This window comes from Hemicordylus capensis, chromosome 1, assembly GCF_027244095.1.
Source record: "Hemicordylus capensis ecotype Gifberg chromosome 1, rHemCap1.1.pri, whole genome shotgun sequence".
Lineage (NCBI taxonomy): Eukaryota > Metazoa > Chordata > Lepidosauria > Squamata > Cordylidae > Hemicordylus > Hemicordylus capensis.
Genome location: NC_069657.1, coordinates 15,812,888 through 15,832,980, shown reverse-complemented (window position 1 = coordinate 15,832,980; position 20,093 = coordinate 15,812,888). Strand labels below are relative to the sequence as shown.

The window sequence follows — 20,093 nt, the reverse complement described above, 5'->3', positions numbered from 1 at the left end:
TATTTATAAATCACTTTCCTATGGAAGGGTAACCAAAGTGGCACACCATAAAATTAAATGCAACTAATTAGAATAAAAGCAAAGCATCAAAGCAACATTAACATTAATTAACAATAATTAACATTGCACAAAAAGTAAGGGCAAACAAAAACAAACAAAAACACACCTCTCTAAATGTCTTAGTAGCTTGCCTAAAGGTGGTAAGAGAGGTAACTGGCTGGATTTTCCCCAGAAGGATGTTCAACAATTGAGGAGCCACCACTGAAAAAGCCCCTGCATCTATTCCGTATAGTGAGTTGTGACTGGCTGGAAAGCAGAACCTGTGAAGCCAATTGAAGGGCTCAGGCAGAATCACATGGATGAGGGTAGTCCTTTGAGATTCCTATTCTGCCTCCTGGCTCACCCCGTGGAGTCTCATGGTGGCTTACAAACCAATGAGAAGATGAACCATTATGCAAAAGGATAAAATACAAAAATAAAGCATTTCAAACAATCATAAAAAGAAAACAATATAGCAACTAGTAATAAAGTAATAATCATTTTCTTTAAGCATCACCTTCCTGGACAACTGTCAGCTTAAACATCTTAGAAACAAAAATCCAAAAGTCAATGGACAGCAATACCTTCATTAGGACAACCTAAAATGTCACAAAGCTGTGAGCAAGCATTCCAGTTCTCCAGAACGCTTCTTCAGGCTGGATGTTAGTTTAAAAAAAAGGGGTGAGGGGAGAGATAGGCAGAGGGGCATGATCAAGAAACACCCCCACCCCAAGTTTGATGCTAGTAACATGATAGAGCTCAGGAGGTTTTATGAAGACTTAATTAGCTTAGCCTCTGCTTGGTCCACTGCTAACTGAGCAAAGAGGCACCTTTTAAAGTGGTGGTTCTCTTAGATTTAGTAGGGGGAGAGCAACTGTCCCAGTTCAACCTTAGCACAGCATCATTCCTTATGCTTCTATTTAGGTTGTGAGCCCTTTGGTACTTTATTTTGTATTTATTTATTTATTTTCTTTTAAAATCACTTCAAGAACTTTTGTCGAAAAACAGTACAGTGTTTGTACTGTAGGAGAGGAGAGCTGGTCTCGTGGTAGCAAGCATGACTTGTCCCCATAGCTAAGCAGGGTCTGCCCTGGTTGCATATGAATGGGAGACTTGATGTATGAGCACTGCAAGATATTTCCCTCAGGGGATGAAGCCGCTCTGGGGAGAGCAGAAGGTTTCAAGTTCCCTCCCTGACTTCTCCAAGATAGGGCTGAGAGAGATTCCTGCCTGCAACCTTGAAGAAGCCGCTGCCAGTCTGTGAAGACAATACTGAGCTAGTTAGACCAATGGTCTGACTCAGTATATGGCAGTTTCCTATGTTCCTACTGTAAAGGTAAGGTGTGCTGTCAAGTCAATTTTGACTCCTGGCGCCCACAGAGCCCTGTGGTTTTCCTTTGGTAGAAAACAGGAAAGGTTTACCATTGTCTCCTCCCGTGCAGTATGAGATGACGCCTTTCAGCATCTTCCTATATCGCTGCTGCCCGATATAGGAGTTGCCCATAGTCTAGGAAACATACCATCAAGGATACGAACCGACAACCTTCTGCTTGTTAGTCAAGCATTTCCCCGCTGCACCATTAGGTGGCTGTTTGTACTGTACATAACAGGAATATGTTTATACTGTACATAACATAGTACATAAATATTCACAGTAGTCATAGTAGTTGTTGGTGCAAAACAGAACTTGTCATTTTGTACCAAGAGCCACTGGGACAAAATACTAGAGATAGCTTTCAAAACCACTTATTTGAAAAAATAAAATCTAGCAGTTACTTGGCTATGCCCAAAGTGGAACACACAGTCCCTTGAGAGGCAGAGAGCAAGCATAATGATAAACGTAGTAGTCTTAATAATAGCAAAACTAGGGACACAGGAACATAAGAAGCTGCCTTCTACTGAGTCAGACCATTGGTCCATCTAGCTCAATATTGTCTACACTGACTAGCAGCGGCTTCTCCGAGGTTGCGGGCAGGAGACTCTCTCAGCCAGTGGTCCCTCTAATTTTTTTCATCTCTGTGCGGAATGAGTTTTGTTCTGGGCAGCAGTATCAAAGCAGTGTGTGTGCATGTGCCTCCAGAATGGGGCCTTCCTGATTCAACCTGAGCGGGATCTAAAATGAACTCAGCAGACATCCAAAAACTTGTGAGCACGCACACATGCGCACACCTTAGAGGGAAGAGTTCTCACAGCCCTATCTTGGAGATGCCAGTGAAGGAACCTTCTGCATACAAGGATGCAGGTGCTCCTCCCAGAGCAATACCACCCCCTAAGGGGAATATCTTACAGTGCTCACATGTAGTCTCCCATTTAAGTACAAACCAGGGCAGACCCTGCTTAGCAAAGGGGACATTTCATGCTGGCTACCACAAAACCAGCTCTCCTCCCATAAGTTAGGTGATGCACTAAGTAAAGAGTCAATAAAAGTTTAACAGGGTAGTATTACCTAGTGGTTGGAGGGTGTGTAAACTCGCCAAACTTGGTCTCTTTCTCAGGTAGTAGGTCACCTTTTCCCTGTTTAACCACTTTCATGGACAGCTAAATTCAGAAGGCTGACATTCCTAGCAGTGTTAGAAGTGCACAACAGGACCTGCATCTGAGGAAGCCTCTGCAACACAACTCAACCCAGTGTGTTGCCAAGCAAACATGGGCAGAGGTGGAGGGGATAGCAATATTTGCTGCTCTCTACTCCCTCCAAAAGTACTTTGTGACCTCAGAAGTATAACTTCTACATGGTCCTAATGCTGCTCTGAATGTCAGCTACTATTTTCTAAACACACAACACTTACAGGTAGTCAAGTTGCTTCATTTAAAAGGAGGGGGAAAGGGTCCAGAAAGATTAATAAATGTTTTTAACGATTTCTGACTTCCCAATGAACTGGCTTCCCTAGGGAAGGAATGCCACAGAGAGGTCACTGCAGTGCAAAAGGCTTGATTTTTAAAGCTATCCACCTTGCCTCTGATGGGTAATGGCACAGGTGCTAATTTTACAGCAAGAGGGGTGAGATGGGGACATAATATCAGAAGCCCAGAGCACCAACAATAACTTCACCAAGTTATTTTCCCCGAAAGTACTGTACACGATTTTGGTTTTTTCCTCTCCCTCCCACCCACTTTCCTTTAAAGAGGAGAAAAACATTTTATGTTCCCCAGCTGATCACATTCTCTCTAGAGAGAGAGATTCTTAGCTTTTACTGTACGTGATATAGAGAAAGTTTTCCTGGGATGTGTGTATGAATGTGTGTTTTAATGCCCCAAATGCCCTGACCTCTTTATCAGAGAGCAGCTGCTGCCACACCAGCCATATGGAATAGTAAATCACTGGCTGCCATGGCTACAAATATTGGCTCCTTCTGCTGTTTCATTTAACCAGTGAGGGCTCAGATACCGCAATATGCCAGCACTGAAAAACACAGCTGTGTGCTAGACCTGGGTGGGAATGGCACTGATGTCTAAGCTCAGAGAGTCCTTTATCCAACTTTTTAACAAGCATGCACTCTCACATTCAGCCAACACCCAAGACGTTCATTCCATTCTTTAGACTACCGTGTGTATTAGAGATGCGTGTGTAGAGTTTCCATACAGGAGGAGATACCTTGCTGCATTTTGTGGTTTAAGATGATTTCTCCAAATAGGATATCTTGCATGGCATGCCATCATCTTTCTACTGAACTACACATTTGCAGACTGATAGGCTTCCAAAACGCTAAAATATTACCTAGGGCATATTGAGTACAACTCCTAATTGCAAATTTGCCCATCTAAAATGCATGTATTGTTTTATATTAAGGGTGTCACACATTCAAAAAAGCTTTGCTCAATTAATTGACTTAACACACACAATTTATATGATCAATTAAATTTGCATATAGGTTAAAACAAATAGTTTCTAACAAAGCAGCATTGGACAGGTTCAGACATCACACAGAACTATGGTTACAGCTTAGTCATGTCCTCAAATCTCAGGAGAGGGTGATCCCCACTCCCGCGCCCATGTGAGCCTTAGCAGAATAGCCTCAAAATAGTCACTAAAAAATAGTGCTCCTTTCTCTTAGGTGCTCCTTTCAGTTGAAGGTAGTTGAAATGTCATTTAATTATACAAAGCTGAGCAATGGATATTGTGAAGTGTGCACGTGTGTATTCAGTGAAATGTATTTCCAGGCAGCATACTTATTTAGAATTCTCAGACTTAAATCCTTGGGGGCCTGGGGTGTGCGGAGGCCCTGGACTGGAAGGAGAGGAAAGCAGAGTGTGTGTGTGTGGGGGGGGGGATTTTAAAATCTCATCTCTGGGCCCACTCCAACCTTGCTATGCCCCTGTTTTGCGGTGCTTTCACAACTGCGGTTCTCGTAATCCCCTCATTCCCATTGTTTCCTATTATTCACCAACCCCGAATTCATGAATTTGCATTTGTTTTGCAAGAATGCAACCCCCGTGGTTTGGGAGGGATGACTGTACAATGTTTTATTGTAATATTTTATTTTATGTTTTATTTGCAAGCCACTCTGGGCTTTAATGAAGAGTGGGATGTATATTTAATATATATATATATATATATTTAAAAATTAGGCTTTAATTAAAAAAAACATACCAAGCCCAAGGCAATAAATTGGTTGGACCAGCTTGAAAGCTATGCAAATACACCCATCAACCAAGCCATTTAACACTGAAAGCTGACAAATCTGACATTCTCCTGACAAACTGTTATGGCACAAAATTTGTCATTGTGTCTGCTCACGGTAGAATCTGCTTAGCTCATGTTCTGTCTTCAATTGAGCTATAGAAGATAACATCTAACTTTGTCCTCTAGCTTAACAACTTAAAAGAAGATTCAATATAATACATTCTGACAGGGCTAAAAGACAGAGCATATAAATTGAATTGCCAAAGTGAACAAATGCAGAGGGACGGGCGAGGGGGGGCAGACCCCAAACTGGCTATGGTATACACTTGTTTTTATTTTCTTGCATTTCATATCTAAAGATTAGACTATGCAGTAGTGTAGGTAGCAAAACAGAACTCCTGAGGGTCACAAGGAATGAAAACGGATTTATTTATTTATTTTTATATTTTATATCCCACTCTTCCTCCAAGGAGCCCAGAGCAGCGCACTACATACTTAGGTTTCTCCTCACAACAACCCTGTGAAGTAAGTTAGGCTGAGAGAGAAGTGACCGGCCCAGAGTCACCCAGCTAGTATCATGGCTGAATGGGGATTTGAACTCAGATCTCCCCGGTCCTAGTCCAGCACTCTAGCCACTACACCACACAGAGTGTCAATAGCTCTCTCACAACAAGAGGATACAAAGAGGAGGAGAGAAGAGTCACGCCACGGACATCACTCTGACCTCCTTAATCATGCATAAAATGTGGAGGGGGGTCCAATTTTCAGAGCAAAAGGGGCATCCGGTGGAAGGCGTTAACTTCCCTATCTTTTTCTTGTTTAGACTGTCCCTGCAGGAGCTTTTCTTTTTACTCCAGCTGGAAGAGTATCTTTTGGCTGAGAGGGAGCAGTTCCCCTTGACTATGTGCCCCCCCTCTTAAAACAAAAAACCAAACACACAGAGACACACACCCCACCACCACAGTCCAGTTTACATGTGCCATGGGCAGACTGGGGCTTTGACAAAACAGCTCTGCTGCCTTCACATATAGTCTGAACAAGACTAGGAGGAGCACAATCCATTTTAGCAGGGAGCATCTCACTGTTGCATCGAATCATAGGGTATCAGGGAAACAGATCTATAATTTGTGTCATATTCTGGATCGATTGATTTCATATACTGAAATCTTCCAAGCACTGTTTGAAATTAGGGTTGCCAACTTTGATTTAAATTATTCCTGGAGACCCCACACACACCCCAAACCAATACTTTTCACAGTGTCAAGCCATCAAAATAGCCAGGATTGCTTTCCATAGACACCGGGAGACTGGTGGTGCTTCTCTGGGAGGGCTCGGGCTCTGAGGACAGCACTTCAAGGAGCTCCAATTTGGGACGTTTTGAGGCTCAAGACTGGGTCTAGTGCTGTCCTGCCTCCTCAGGATTATTATTTTATTATTATTTTTATTATTATTATTACATTTATATCCCGCTCTTCCTCCAAGGAGCCCAGAGTGGTGTACTACAAACTCGAGTTTCTCTTTCACAACAACCCTGTGACAACCATTTTACACTTACATCCTGCTCTTTCTCCAAGCAGTCCAGCGTAGTGTACATAGTTATGTTTATCCTCACAAGTATCCCGGGAGATAGGTTAGGCTGAGAGATAAATGACTGGCCCAGGGTCATCCAGTGAGTTTCATGACTGAGTGGGGATCCAAACTCAGGTCTCCCTGGTCCTTGTCCAACACTCTAATCACTACCCCATGCTGACTCTACTTGGAGGAGATGGATCATGACAATAGCACCATTTTTAAACTTGGTCACTCATTGAAAGGCTTACATAGTGTGACTTAAAAGGGCTGGTGATGACAGAGTCATGGTTAAAGAGAACCTCTCATTAAGAGATTTGGACATGGGATTAGCCCTCTCCTCTCCCTGGCATGAAGTCTCCTTATCTTCCTCAACAGCTGTTCAATATTACATTGGTGTTAACACCAATGCTGACCGCCATTAAGAATAGCTGTATTCCTATTTAACTGGAGTTTGCTAACCATGTTGAAATGCCAATTCAGTGAGAAACCTGGTTAGCCTTAATTGTGGTCAATGCTGGTTTAGCATTTTGTCAGTCTTTTAATTGCAATTAAGAAATCACTCTTATTATGTCTGCACTGCCCCCACCCCCTTACGAAAGGATTATAAAAGCCTGGCTGAACCTAACACCAAATGAGCTCAGGTAATTCTACGGCTGGGTGGCAACAGCAAAGCAGCCTAAACATAAAGCAGTGAAGAGAATTTAGTAGTTTTTAACAACACACACTTGCATGTTTGATTTTTAAACATAAAGTCACAAATCATGCTCCCTGAATTATGTTAAGGTTTATGACAGTACATCTTAAATGCAAAATAATCACCGTTTACAGTTTTAACCTCTTAGTGGTTCTATTGAGAAGATTGAGAAGGTTAACTAATGTTTTGGGGTTTTTTTCATGAGTGTTTTTGATAAAACTGAGGCCTCATAAAAAGAAGATGAGGGAAACTATTAAGGGGGGGGGGATCTAATAACCACTAATCTTCAGGATATTCCACAGAGACTGTAATTATTCAAAGGTGATGTAAGATTCATTGCTAAAACTTCCTTTTTTAAAAGTATACAATACTGCACTGGCATAATCCTTCTTTCACTCTGTCTAATAATGTTTAAAACGAAATACCTCTTGCCAACCGTGCCCACCCCCCCACACGAGACAAGTCTTAAAATTTTAATTGTGAAGAAAAGGACATGGTCGGAAAAGATACGTCCACTGAAAGCCATCTGGAAATCAACATAACCTGGACTTGGTTCTTTGATTATCTCTCACTACTCATGTGTAATTATAAGCCACAAATAATTCTTCCTTGCTTGAAATTTATAGCATCCGATTAAGACAAATCTCTTATTTAAAAAGCAAACACTACTCTAGAGTTCTTGCCTAAAGCCATCTAATCAGACAGCTCCCAAAGCATCACGGGGGAAGAATTGCTTTTATATGGACTCAAAGCCCAACCCTCCCTACAACAGTGCAGAGAAAGGAAAAAAACCAACTTGAAATTAAAACACAATATAGCTACATGAAGCACGCACAGATTTAAAGGAAACTGTGCACATTTTCAGGGCACAAACACTGCTAAAACAAGGCCCCAGACACTAAGTGTAACGCTGAACACAGAATGTTTTCCCAGATGAAGTGTTACTTCTTTTCCAAAGACACTCGGGCTTGGGCCCATTGTTCTGCCCAAGCAGAACAATGGAATTATCAGTAGGAGCTGCGGAAATCACACTTTATACTGTGTGATCAGTGTGAGATGATACATTTAACATGCATAATATTGGCACCTTGCCATCCTAGAGAGAGCAGGCTTCTTAAGATAAGTCACAATATCTCTCAGGGTCCCTTCTCATATTCAGTAGTAGTAAATGCATATTTGCCACCACATAACTATGGTGAACATTGGCCAACCCTCCCTGGCTCCCAATGCTTGTAAATACACGGAGATTTCTCATTCTCCGAATGAGAGCTGGCCAAAAGAGGAATGCTGCAATGCTGTTTCTTTAAAAGCTTGTCATAGTTTAAAACAAGTCAATTTCATGTTTGAGTCAGCAGCACTTTCAACATACTGCGATTACCTGCAATAATTGCCTACAATTAGCAGACAAGCTGGGGACTCAGCCCTGGAATGGCGCCATACTCTTAAAGCAGAAAGAGTCCTCCAGCATCATTCAATCCACAGTGTCAGGATACACTGGACTGTATCCAAGGAAAGTTAGTCATCATCAAGCAACCATTAAACCAATGAGACGATTTAGTCATGACTAACTTAAGTCTCATTAATTTCAATGACACTTAGTCATGACTGACTCATTTCTTTGGGTATAATTCATTACATTGAAAGTATACCTGACAGACGGCAGACTCAAGACATTTTGCTGCCTCAGAGCATCTGTGGGATGTGACCCCAGCATCTTCTGCAACCTCACAAGGGAATCTGGGGCATACCTCTAGACATAGACAGCATGCTGCTCTACTGGACAGTATAGTTCTTACCACAAGAATATGCTTGTGCAGTTGGGCCACCCCTACTGGATCCAGATATGCTTCTATGGAAGATTCCTCCTCACCATATAAGGCAGCCCTGAGTATATTTTATCTCTCTCAACTCCATGCAAGCTTATCTGTTCTTTCTATACTTACTGTCACTCTGCAATGAACCTGGCTCTCAAACTTGGAGGACAGAACGCACCGCACAGCTAGAGGCAGGCAGAAGAAGGAATTTCTTCCTCCTCAGTTGCTCTGCCTTGAGTGACAGTTTGAATGTCCCAATTCTAAAGTAAACATAATACCTGAGCACAATTTGCTGGGAGAGGCTATGTGTAGAGAGTTCAAGCAGCAGCCACTGCACTTCCAAGAAGTCTTGTCAATAAATATGTTAGTGCTGCGATATAAAGCAGATGTTTTAAGAACGCAAGAGCCACGTTGGGTCATAGTCTAGCATCTTACTTTCCACAGTGGCCAACCAGATGCCTCCAGGAACCCAACAAGCAGAACATGAACACAAGAGCCCCCTCCAAAATCCCTCTCTTGTCATGCCCCAGCAACAGGTGTTCAGTGGCCCCCTGCCTCTGAGCATGGAGTTTCATCAGGGCTAATTACTGCTAGGCCTTTCCTTCTCCATGAATTTGTCTAAGCCTCCTTTAAAGCCACCTAAACCAGTGACCATCTTCACATCTTGTGGCAGTGAATTCCATAAATTAACTGTGTGTTTTGTCTCTTTCTTTCATCTGTTTTGAAACCACTGCCAGCTGATTTCACAGGATAACCCCAAGTTCTAGCATTAATTGGGGAAGGGGGAAAGAAATCTCTATCAACTTATTCCATAGCTGATTTCTCTTTCCTTCAGAGTCTCTCATCCCACTTGAACAATAATTTATATCAGGCTCTCCTATGCCTGAAGCAGCTAGTCATTCTCTAGTGCTCAAGTCAACTCTGTCTCCTCAAAATCCATTCCTGGGATCACACCTGTAGCTGCCTTAAACCACGTCCATTGAGCTTAGTATTGTCTGCACTGATTGGTAGGGGCTTTCCAAGGTTTCAGACTCAGGGGTCTTTCCCAGACCTGCCTAGAGATGCCAGGGATTGAACCCAGGACCTCCTGTATGCCAACCAGATGCTCTACCACTAAGCCGTGGCCTCATCCCAGTCTTCATCTATAAGTTGCTGTATACTGCCAACTAATCCTGCCCTGAGTGCCTTCCTCTGCCAATTGCCTCATTCTCCTTCCCCTGCATCCTCTCCAGAGTATACAGACCATAAGAGCATGTCCAGATTGATTCAAAGAATCTGAGAAACAGAGACCACCTGGAATACCTCAGGTGCAGAGCATTCTCTCTCAAGATCTAGACCTTTGTTAGTGATTTCTGAAATTTCATGCTGTCTAAGACGTATTAGGTCTCTCACAGGCCTGGGAGGAGAAACCCATGTCAATTTGTGAAGTGCCCTGCTTAAGCCTTCCAATTTCCTAACACTTTGCTGGAGGAAGCTATCCCTACAGTTCTGTCTTGGCTGTCCTACTCATCCCACATTCTGACCTTGAGTCACATTTGTAGTGCTTTCACAAATGATGTAACAGGGGCATTTTCACATCTGTGTTTCACTTCTTATGCCAGGAAGGCGCCTCTTTAGAAGTTTGACTATAAAGGAGACCCTTTGGGAGAGCTAAGTGGAGAAGGCTCCATTAGGGATGTGCAAATCAGTTCAAATTTGAACCTGTTTGAAGGTGTGAGCTCGGACCAAAGAGGGCATTCCTATGGCATTGACAGTCCGAGTTTGAACCAAACAGAACCTGGTTTGGTTCGAACCAATTCGAAGGCTCGAACCTCCATTTTAGGTCCTGGTGGCCATTTTGTGACACTGTATCACTCCCTGTGATTTGCTGAACTCCTGTTTCCCTGATTGGTCAGATGTGTCTGGCTCTCTGGTAGGCTTTGCAGTGCTGCCAGTCCTGGAGAATTGGCACCCTATTGGCTCTAACAGAGGGCTGGGGGGGGGGTCCCAAAGAAGGGAGATTTAACTTCTACTTAAAGGCAGCCCCTGGGCTTACAAAATCACTGTTTGCTAAGGAGAGAGAGAGAGTGCTGCTTGCTGCTTCTTTTCTAGCTGTGGTTTGTGGTGCTGCCTATATCTCTGGTCTGGCTGCTGTGCTGGTGAGGTCTCTGTCCTGCCTTGCCTGCTACTCCCCCACCCACTTTCTTTCTCCCCCATCCCACAACTCCCCTCCTTTTCAAAATAATTTCTTCCTGGCTATGTTTGGCTGTCTGTCTGCTGTCCCTTTTGGATCTTTCCCCCTGCAGTGTGAGTTGAGTGTCTCCTCCTGCTTTAGTCCAGATAGCCACTGCCAGAGGGGAGGGGGCACAACAGACCTTTGGCCTGAGGCCCCTCTGGCCCAATTTTTTTGATCCCCACCGCCACCCTGCTTTTTGTTTGTTTGGGTGGGTATCTGGAAAGCTGCCCATCTGCCCTCCCTCCCACCAGCTGAGTATGTAGCCAGCCTGCGACTAGTCAGGGTTTCCCGCCCCCCTGACCAGTGTGTGGGGCAGAAGACTCTTCAGGATGACGAGGGGGTAAGTGATTGCTTTTTGGTGCCCCTTTAGCCCTTAGTTTTCATTCAATTGGGCCTCCTTGGTTGAGTTTGGTGGAGGTATTTTTTCTGTGCTTTTCTTTGCAGGTGGTTTCTTGTTTTTGAAGGTTCCCTTTAGTGCCCCCCGCCCCCATTGTATTGTCTTATTGTTGTGGGTGGAGTGGGTGGGTAGGTGCTTTGGTTGTGTTTGGTTTTTTTGTGGTCAGGGTTTTTTTTAGGGTATTTTTTCCAATTTTTTTTTTTTATTCTAATTTTTTCCAAAAGCCCCTGGGGATTGGGAAGGGGAAAAAAGCCATGAACCCCACTGTCTTAGGAGTGAGTTGTGGCCCAATGTGCCATGCCCCCAACCCACTTTGGGGTGCCCAGGCACCCCCCCAAGGGGGCAGTTGGGGCAGCCTCAAATCCCCATTATTCCCTATGAGATAAATGTAAAAAAATGAAAATCTTCAAAAATTCATTAAAAATCACTGCAGTGAGACTGCTTTTGTGATTTGGCGGTAGCTGGCACCCATGGGTGCCTACCACCCATCCCAGTTTTGTGCTCTTAGGTGCTCTGCATAGGGAATAATGTGGCGGTTCGAATCCCCATTAAACCCTATGTAGGACCTTTTAGAACCGGTTTGAGTTGGGTTTAAATTCGAACAGAACCAGGGGGTTCTAAAGTTAGAGTAAGTATGGATGTTTGAGTGAACGAGATACATCATTAAGTCTTATTACTAAAATGTGGATTTTTGTCTTTGCTGCTGCTGCTATGATTTTTGCCATCATCTCTATATATAATTCTTTAAGGTGCACCCGTGGCTAATCCTATGTGTGGCAGCTCTTGCGAGAGTTTGCGAGCGAGCTGCCGGGAGGAGGAGAGGAAAGCAGCAGCAGGGTAGAAGAAAGCAGCAGGGGGAGAGAAAGCACCGGCGGGGGAGCATAGCCTCCCTCTCCGAGCCTGTCTGCTAGCCAAATGACAGGTCCAGCGCACTGGGGCTGAATGAGACCTCTCTGCGCCTGTGCAGAGATGCGAGGAGACGGCAGAGCAGGTGACAGAGAAGGTTGCACAGCCTACTTCTCTGGGCCTGCCAGCCAATCAAATGGCAGGTTGAATGGGCCCCAGTGCAGCCCCAGACCCATAGCTTCCAGGTGAGCAGGTGGTGGGGAACGGGTGTGTAGGTGGTGGGGAGGAATGAGAGAACTGGTGGAGGGGGAACGGAAGAGTGGTGATCCGGTGGCGGGGGGAATGGGCAATTGGCAAGTGGAGGGGGAGGAACGGTTGAGCGAGAGGAGTGCACTAGCACACAGAGGCTCTGTGTGGGATCAGCTAGTTATTATTTGTCTCCGCTGACCATACTGAGTAGGTTTACCTCTGTGCAACACTTGCCTTAATAAAAGTTATATACATTAATGTCAACATTACATCAGGCCCCCAGTGTCTGCCTCCCTCTAAAGCTCTGGTAGTGGGGTGGGGGGAGAACCCCAACCCCACATAACAATGCTCGTCGTTCAGAGTGACCTGGAGTGACTGGTGTGTGCAAGTGATTGCATGCAGTGGAAAGCAAACAAGGCAAGAGGGAAATCCTAATTTTGTAAATTGATTGCTGCACTTGCCAAATGAAGAAACACAACCACTTTGAGTAACCTTGAAAACTTTTTTAGACATACATGAGGAACTTGCAAGCATGGCAACTGAGATATGATCTTTCCATCACTACAGTTCCATTGCCAGCTTTGTTCTTTTGCTATTTGCATTTGTAGTCAGGAAAAATGATGGATTGGAAGAACAAAAGCAGAACAGATAATCTCTCTAAAACCTATCCTGGCCAAACCCTGAATTTCAGGAGAAGCATCAAAGTTGAAAAATGTCTGGATGAGGAGGCAGAAAAAGTGACTTCATAGAATATGGTAATGGAGTATAAAATAACATTTCAACTAGACTTGCGAACAAGGGCTCCTTTTACCTTTTGAATTATGATGATGAAACTCTCCCCAACTCCAGCTATAAAGTAAATTTATTAAATTAAAATCCCTTTTGATTGTTTTGATGTTAGTTTATGTAGAGACAGTCATTGACATTATCCAAGGAAAATAACAAAAGTGAAAGGGCTCATTATTTTTGCAAAATATAGGTGGGTCTGTGCTGCTAGAGGATCTGTGCAAACAATAATCATTTAAATGTACCATATTTACCTTAATCAAAGACTACTCTGAATTTAAGATGACCCTCTTTAAAAATACAGGTAAAATATAGGTTATACAGAATTTACCTGAAAGGAAAAGGACTCTGAATTTAAAATGACCCCCATGATTTCTAACATCAAAGAACTTGAACTTGTTAAAAACCTAGTCTTGAATTCAGGTAAATCCAGTGGCTGTGTTACTTAAATGTGGTTAACACAGTGAAATCATGAACATGTTTAATCAATAGTTAACTGCTTTGAGGATCTTTGTGGGCAGAAAGGTTTTTACATATATATAATAATAATAAGCACTATAAAGACATGTGCCCCTAACAAGCCACTTATAGACAGTTAGCTGTTTCCTCCACCTATCCACAGTGACTCTCTTGACAAGGACAAGTGAATAGTTGAACCAGCAGATCCTGTGCTCTAATTAATTAATTAATTAAATTTGTATACTGCCCAACTGACAAATGTAAAGATCAAATCAACAAAAATAAAACTTTAAAATGCATAACTCTTATTACAACTCCCATTATCCCTAGCCACAATGGCCAACGGCCAACATCTGGGGACCCAAGCTGAGAATGCCTGGATTATGCAGTGCTGCCTTATCTGAACATGGGATCTCCCCCAGAAATTAAACCATCTTGTTTCTACAAGTTGCTTCTACAATACTACAATCATGTTTGCCTTTTATATATTAGTACCACTCTTAATTTCAGTCCGAACACTTTAAAGCTTGTCTCAGTTAAACATAATCTCCTAAGTCTCTTGAAGACTGACAGGGTCAGGCTGAGATCCAGGAAGGATTTGCCACAGTACAGATCCAACAGAAAGTCCACTCCTAATTGTCACCTACAGTGCTTAGCTAAAATGACTCCGATGAATCAAGGAGTGTGGAGGGGCGAACAAGATTCTCCTTCTCCCACTGTATATCCTCACAACAACCCTATGAGGAGAGACAGAGACTGGCCCCAGGGCCACCCAGTGAGTTTCATGGCTGGGTGAGGAACTGAACCTGGTTATCCCTGCTTCTATACAGACACTAACTAAATATGCCCTCAGAGACTTTTCAGCAGGCATGGTGGGTTTAAGAGCAAAGGGGAGAGTTCTTAAACCTACTGGTCTTATAGTACCAGTTGCAGGGGAGTCACAGTAGGAGAGAGGGCATGCCCTCAACTCCTGCCTGTGGCTTCCAGCGGCATCTGGTGGGCCACTGTGTGAAACAGGATGCTGGACTAGATGGGCCTTGGGCCTGATCCAGCAGGGCTGTTCTTACATTCTTATGTTCTTAAGGAAAATGTCCCCACCCCTACAGCACCAGCGCCACATTGCTGCACCAGCACTTTGTTAGTTGGGAAGTCAGCCTTTGGCAGATAAATTTTACCCAGCTTCAGCCAGCGTGATTTCATGCTGTTCTTCGTTCTTATCTTTCTATATCCATTATAGGGGGGAACCCTCCTTATGTTATTTAGGAACAACTTCTTTGTTGTTTCAAAATGTCTATCATGCAACCCAAAATAAATCTCATTTCCTTTTATCTACATCTTCCTCTTGAGACATACGGACTGTTATGTAAGCATCTCAAAAGCAGTTGTACACAACAGGGAAGGAGGCTATCATCTACAATATCAACTTGCATTTGTATGCGAGTTTTCAGCAGTGGCTGCACTAGTCTGGAGTTGACAGCTACCTTTGCCCAGTGAGTTTAGTGTAATTCTACAGTGTATGCACTCCTATACTGACAGCCGTTATTCCAGAAAAAGATAGAATTGTTTTCATTTTTTCATTTTCAGAATGGAGGAGAGTTGGACTTGTGTTTGCAAGCATGAATTGTCCCTTTGCTAAGCAGGATCTGCCCTGGTTTGCATTTGAATGGAAGACTACACGTGAGCACTGTAAGCTCCCTTAGGGGATGGGGCCGTTCTGGGAAGAGCATCTGCATGCTTATTTCAGAAGGTGCCAAGTTCCCTCCTTGGCATCTCTAGTTAGTGCTGGGAGAGACTCCTGCCTGTATCCTTGGAGAATCCTCTCCGGGTAGGCAATATTGAGCTAGATGGACCAATAGTCTGACTCGGTATAATGAAATTTCCTATGTTCCTATGTATGCTATAGATCCCCATTATAAGACTTCATAGGCACATTCATTCATGACTGACAAAACAAAGCACTTTTTTCATACAACATATAATTAACGTATGCAAGTTACTACACAAAATGTGATGGCCGGAGTTTAAAAGGGGATTTAACAAATTCATGAAGCTGAATTCCTTCATAGACTATTGGCCATGATTCGTAAATGGTATTTCCATGGTCCTGAGGAGAGGGCTATAGGGTTCCCAAATAGATTTGGCTGAGAGCTGTTAGGAATAGGATTTTAGTCTAGATCAGAAACTCCCAACCTTGTTGCCTTTGGCCCTTGTGGCTGAGCATGAAAAGAGCTGGACTAGAACATCTGAGGAACTTAGGCAGGGAAACGGTGATCAAGATGGGGACTAGAAGCAACACATGGTACTGGAAGAAATGCCTGTTGCCTCCTGTGCCTACCTGAGCATTGAGGTCATCCTAGGAGGCTCCTGTGTGTGTCCCTAACTTTGAAAATTGACACACACGTACCCCATTCCTGGGGAAAGTCCATTTTCTCTTTAGGACCTGTTGGGTGATGAACAGTGGAGAAAAGGAAGGAAAAGCAGGAAAAACTGCAGAGCTCAAGACAAATCCTGACAAGCCCCTCCTCCTGGAAAAGTAAACTGAAAGTTGCCCCTACCTGTTTTTGCAGAGTCTTATTAAGGTGGTATCCAGCAATCCCTCTTGCAGTAGTAGATTGGATCAGTTTCAATCTGTGATGCCTGAGGACGTGGACAAGGTGCTTGGGGTGGTGTGGCCTACCACTTGTTCTCTGGATCCTTGCCTGGCTTGGCTGCTTCTATCTAGCAGGGAAGTTGTTGGAAATGGCCTAGTTAATATCATTAACTCATCACTGAGGGAGGGTAGGATGCCTCCTTGTTTGAAGGAAGCAATGATTAGAACACTTCTTAAGAAGCCTTCCCTAGATCCCTCAGCAACAGATCCCTCAGTCAGTCTCCAATCTTTCATGGTTGGGCAAGGTAATTGGGAGAGTGGTGGCTAACCACCTCCTGGCAGTTTTGGAGGAAACCAATTAATTATCTAGACCAATTTCAAACTAGCTTTAGAGCAGGCTATGGGGTTGAGACAGCCTTGGTTAGCCTGATGGATGACCTTTACCAGGAATTGACAGAGGGAGTGCGACTCTGTTGGTTCTTTTGGATTTCTCAGCGACGTTAGATACCATTAACCATGTTATCCTTCTGGATCGCCTGAGGGAGTTGGGGATAGGAGGCATTGCATTGCAGTGGTTCCACTCCTATCTCTCATGCAGATTCCAGATGGTAGAGTTTGGTGACAGTTCCTCTTCAAAACAAGAGCTATTATATGGAGTCCCTCAGGCCTCCATTCTGTCACCAATGCTTTTTAACATCTACATGAAACCGTTGGGTGAAGTCATCAGGAGATTTGGCACAGGGTGTTATCAGCATGCTGATGACACCCAAATCTATTTCTTCTTATCAGGAAATGGCATTCATTCCTAAAATGCCTGCCTACAGGCAGTAATGGGCTGGATGAGGGATAACAAATTGAAGCTGAATCCAAGCAAGAAAGAGGTGCTCATTGTGGAGGATCAGAATTTGAGGGATGAGTTGGATCTTCCTGTGCTGGATGGGGTTACACTCCCCCAAAAGGAACAGGTATGTAGCTTGCGAGTGCTCTTGGATCCAGGCCTTACCCTGGTATCCTCGATGGAGGCTATGGCCAGGAACGCTTTCCATCAAATTTGACTGATTCAATAGCTGCATCCATTCCTTGAAGAGAACGATCTCAAAACAGTGGTGCATCAGCTGGTAACCTCCAGGCTTGACTATTGCAATGAACTCTACATGGGGCTGCCTTTGTACATAGTTTGGAAACTTCAATTAGTTCAAAACGTGGCAGCCACACTGGTCTCTGGGGCAACCCGGAGAGACCATATTATGCATGTTCTCAAACAGCTGCACTGGCTGCCAATATTATTTATTTATTTAACATATTTTTATACCGCCGAAAACATAAGTCTCTGAGTGGTTTACAACAAAATAAAAACAGAAAGTAAAATATTAGTTAAAACAAAAAGTTTAAAATATTACAACAATTTAAATTTTTAAAACAAAAATTTAAAACAGCATTAAAACCATTAAAACAATATTAATTAAAAGCCTGGGTGAACAGATGAGTCTTTACAGACTTTTAAAAAGCTGTCAGAGATGGGGAGGCTCATTTTACTAGGAAGCGCATTCCAAAGCCTCAGGGCAGCAACGAAGAAGGCCAGTTCCTGAGTGGCCACCAGACAAGCTGGTGGCAAATGCAGACGGAACTCTCCAGATTATCTCAGTGGGCGGTGGTGTTCATGACAAAGAAGACGTTTTCTTAAATACCCAGGGCCCAAGTTGTTTAGGACTTTATAGGTTATAACTCAACCTTGTATTTGCCTGGAAAAATATCAGCAGGTCTTTAAAGCCCTAAACAGCTTGGGTCTGGGTTACCTGAGAGTGCGCCTTTTTCTGTATGATCCCCATTGCATGTTGAGGTCATCTGGTGAGGTCCATCTCCAGTTACCGCCGGTACATCTGGTGGTAACTTGGAGCCAGGCCTTCTCTGTAGCTGCTCCTGGTCTATTGAATATGCTCCAAGAAGATATCCGTAGTCTGGGCTTGTTGTTGGCCTTCGAGAGAGCCCTAAAGACTTAATTGTTTGGCCTGGCCTTCCAAGGTTTTTTAATTGTTTTAATGTATTTTATTTGCTTTTAAATGGCTTGAAATTGTTTTAGATTTGTTTTTATATTGTTTTTGTTTTCTTTTAAATGGTGTTTGTTGTTGTATTTTACTTATGCACCGCCCAGAGCCTCTGGATAGGGGATAAGTGTAATTCTATACACTATACAGTGCCTTTGGATGGGGCAGTTTATAAATGTAATAAATAAATAAATAATAATAATTAACAACAATAACAAGAAGCTTAACCTGCGCAGAGCATCTGCATACTAGTATTTGATTGCTCCCCTCACCCCGTCACAGCCCCCCTCACCTGAGCTACACTCCTGCTCCTCCTCCTCCATCTCATTGCTTCTATCCCCCTCACCCCTCTTGGTCACTCCTCCACCCCGTTACTCCACCCCCCTCATCCCCTTGGTTGCGGCTGCAGCGATGCTGATGCCTGCTGGCCAAGCTGCAGCCCCATATCACCAGATACCTCTTCACCCTTGCCCAAGCTCCGCACCTCCCTACAAGAGCAGCAGCAGTTGACCGGGCCCTTCCTCGCTGCCACCACCATGGCAGCTCATTCCCCTCAGGCCGCTGACAGGCCCGGACCCATTACTTGCCTGACTGCCTCCCTCCGCAAATGGCCTTGGTAGCCCCAAACAGCAGCAATTAGTTGACTGGGCAGCCACTCGTCCCCCTCAGGCCTGGGCTGACAAGCCTGGGCCCGTCCCTTGCCCTACCTTCTTTCTCTCTTCCCCTCCTTTTTCTCTCTCCTTTACTCGCTCTGCCCCTCTTCCCCCCTTCTTTTTTCTTTCCCCCTCTCTCTCTCCACCTCCCTTCCCAAGTTAACAGATCTTGTTCATCTTGTTTCCTCATCTAATTCACACAATGGCAGCCTCCTTCTCGTGAAGGGGCTGTTTCCTCCCTCATGACCCCTCTCTTTGCAGACCCCTGCCCTCTGTCCTTTTTTATATGTAGATTCCTCTCCTCTACAATCAAGAACATCTTCCGACCAGTTACAGTTGCATTCCAACTGTCCTTAACCATCACAGGCTCTTCCTCTCGATCTGCATATGGAATCCCCACTGCTCAATCACCATGGTGCCACAGGCTCCTCCTCCTTATCTGCATATGGAATCTCCACTGCCCAATCACCATGGTGCTTCTGCTCTCACAGGCTCCTCCTTCTTAGCTGTATATGGAATCTCATCTGCTCAATCACAACAGTGCTTTTGCTCATGAACTCTCACGAGTGCTGCCACACACGGGATTAGCCATGGTACACCTTAAAGAATTTTATATAACAACAACAACAACTAGCTGACCTGATACAGAGCATCTGCGTCCCTAGTTCTCCCTGCCTCCCCCCAGTCCCATTTCGTTCTCCCCCTGCCCCATTTCTCCTCAGCGGCCAGCCGGCCTGGCTGCTGCTTCTTTTGCTTCATTTTGGCCAGCAGGCGGGCTGGAGAGGGAGTGCGCCGCCCTCTCAGCCACCCGGCCGCCGGTTTCACCTGCCCGGCCGTCTTCTTCCAGCAGGCCAGGCCATCCTTCATTTTGGCTGGCAGGTGGGCCGCAGAGGGAGTGTGATGCCCTCTCCACCACCCACCACCATAGCTTTCTTGCCCACTGGCCGGCCACTTTCTCTGCCTGGCAGTGGCCATTCACCACCATTCTTTCCCCCACCGGCCGGCCAGCTGCCGCCACCACCACCATTTTACCCGTGGCTATCTGGCAGCTGCTCGCAAACTCTCGCGAGAGCTGCTACACATGGAATTAGCCACAGGTACGTCTTAGAG

The 20,093-nt window shown here is 44.4% G+C and overlaps 1 protein-coding gene across 5 annotated transcripts in view; it reads right to left on the bottom strand.

The window, feature by feature from the left end:
• The window catches only part of BRF1 (BRF1 RNA polymerase III transcription initiation factor subunit), a 310,658-nt gene that overhangs the window by 21,098 nt on the left and 269,467 nt on the right, over nt 1–20,093 (bottom strand). The window contains exon 17 of one of the 5 annotated variants that reach the window (XR_008307877.1): nt 167–423. The exons of the other annotated variants lie outside the window; for them this stretch is intronic. The gene's annotated coding sequence lies outside the window, so the exon portion shown is untranslated. The remainder of the gene's footprint in view (nt 1–166; nt 424–20,093) is intronic. 5 annotated transcript variants of the gene reach the window in all.